This window comes from Macrobrachium rosenbergii, chromosome 52 (assembly GCF_040412425.1).
Source record: "Macrobrachium rosenbergii isolate ZJJX-2024 chromosome 52, ASM4041242v1, whole genome shotgun sequence".
NCBI lineage: Eukaryota > Metazoa > Arthropoda > Malacostraca > Decapoda > Palaemonidae > Macrobrachium > Macrobrachium rosenbergii.
Window position 1 is genome coordinate 38,147,309 of NC_089792.1, and position 2,500 is coordinate 38,149,808.

Genomic DNA, 2,500 nt, shown 5'->3' on the forward strand with positions numbered 1-2,500 from the left:
AAGGCACACTCAGCCACAGCACCACCTTTTAACAGGTGCATTCAATCCCGAGTGTCACCCTCACAAGGGACAATTTCCATATCGTTTCCCATCCACCCCGCCAAGAGCCAAGTGTCACCCCATGCCATCTCTTGCATGGCTCTGTTCTCAGCTCATTCCAATGTGGAAATCCCCCCACCCACTGAAACATGTTGCTGGAAACTTACCAAGCCTTCATGGATATGGGGAAGGTTGCAGGGCTAAAGGGAGAGCAGCTAACCCAGTGGGTACAAACACAGCTGGACACCATGCAGCAAAGAGAAAGGAGAGAAAGAGAAGACCAAAGAAAGGAAAGAGAAGAGCAGCAGAAGGACAGAGAAGAAAAACAGAAATATGAACTAGCAAAGGAAGAAGAACAATGGCCGTATGAACTGGCCAAGGAAGAAAGAGAAAGGAAGGAGAGAGAAGAGCAACAGTAACATGAATTAGCTCTGAAGGAAAAGGAGCTCGAGCTGGTGACAGCCCAATAAGACAGTGCCATGGCTCTGGGCCAACAACAAGCAATTAACCCCACACCTTCCACACCTCATTCTAACATTAACTCGCTCATGCCAACATGGACTGATGATGAGCCAGAGGTGTGGCTGGAAGAGGTAGAGGCACTTTTCTCTAACTGAAATATCACAGAGACAGAAAGGGTCTTGCTTTTTGCCAAACATATGACTGGTAAAGTCAAGGCCACCCTCTGCATGCTGGATAACTGTGCCAAGGGAAGCAAGGATGAAGTTTGTCAGGCTGTAATCAAAGCCTACAAGACTATGCTGGAGAAATGGAGAAAACAGTGGAGGTCTCTCCCGAAGGAAATTGGTCAGACCTGGACCAAATGGGCCTATTGTAAGACCCAGGCAGGCCGGCACTGGCTTGACACCCTGTTGTGCATGGAACACGAGGGCCTGTTCATCCCAATGATGCTGGAGGATTTCTCCCTTTATGACCCTGGGTTCCTCACTGTGTACGTCAATGGCAAGCAACCCCTGACATTCATGAAAGGCTGCCGTATGGCTGATACTTGAGAAACCTTACATCCATCCTCCAGCACATCTCATCGACGCATAGTGCCATCCAGCCATGCCACCCAATCATTTCACAGTGTTAGTTCGCCCAAAAAACGGACTCCCTTCCAATCCTCCAGTATGCAACCACTGCCATAAGACTGGACACTCCGAGTCTGAGTGTCACTCTAAGTGTAGAGCTACCAAGAAGCTCCCGTCCAAGCCTTTCATGAAGTCTAAGGGCTCCTCTCCACCCACCTCCCAGCAAACCTCACAACCCACTGACACCATATCCAGTCAAGCCCATCCAAAGGGCAACTTCACATCCAGTGCCTCTGCAGCCAACCCACGGCCCACCACGTCTTCTGAGGAGTGGCTCCACTCTCAAGTAGTCTCGGTGGCTCCCATTATCGGCTCTATCTTGCCAGAAGAACTGCCAAATGTGGTACATACCGGAGCATACATCTATCTGGGCTCCAAGTCATGAGTGCCACCCAGTGCCATTTTCAACGAAGACAGAGGCTGGACCTTAAACTGGGTAGAGGACGTTACCAAAGACATTCCTACAGTCGAGCTCAAGGTCACATCACCTTGGAGCACTACAGAGCATCATCTAGGCATGTTAGACTCTATTAAGCAAGGGTATGAATTCCTCTTGGGCCAAGATCTTCTCTGGGAATCTCCCCCTTCAACGCCCCTGAGTTGCCTACAACCTCAGTCTTGAAGGAATTGACTGTAGCACCAAATGACAAGAGCATCGCCACACTGGAAGGCGTGCCTCCATCAACAGAATCACCTCCTGTATGCCTACCTTGCAAATGGAAGGGGCACTCACAGTGCCATTACAAGTGGCAGTACAATTCCAAAGGGAGAGCCGATGCAGAGCCTACCCATGATCTTTCTGATCCACAAAGACTGAGTCCTCCCTCATCACAAAAGGAAGACCACCAGAAACGTTCCCCCTCAAAGCTAACTTAAGTCAATAAGAAAATTTCTCCCTTCTCACGAAAGGAACTTTCCCATTACAGATGGAAGACGTGCAAAGTAAAGGAGCACTCCACAAATTGGTTGGGATGCCCCAGCAAGCAACTCACAGCCTCAGCCCAACTCAAGGTCACCCAAGGGTTCTGCAACCCTGGGCTCCTTATCAGGCACTCCTGATGTAAAATCCAGTGCCACTTGAGCGCCCTGAGCAGTGCCATTCTCCACCCACCGCGGAGATCCAGCTGCGCGGCGCCACCCCGGGCGCAGTACCCTGCGGAGCATTGGGGAGCCACTCCTCCTCTTCTCCCTCCCTTGTCTTCGCAGTGGGGTTGTATTGTGGACGTTTGATCCAGGCGGCCGTTCCACCACCCCGCCTGGAGAGGTCCATGACGATGACGCATCCACTCCAGAACCACACAATTACACATCTCTTAGTAGATTGCCCTAACTTGGCAGCCCTTAGACAACAACACAACATCCACACT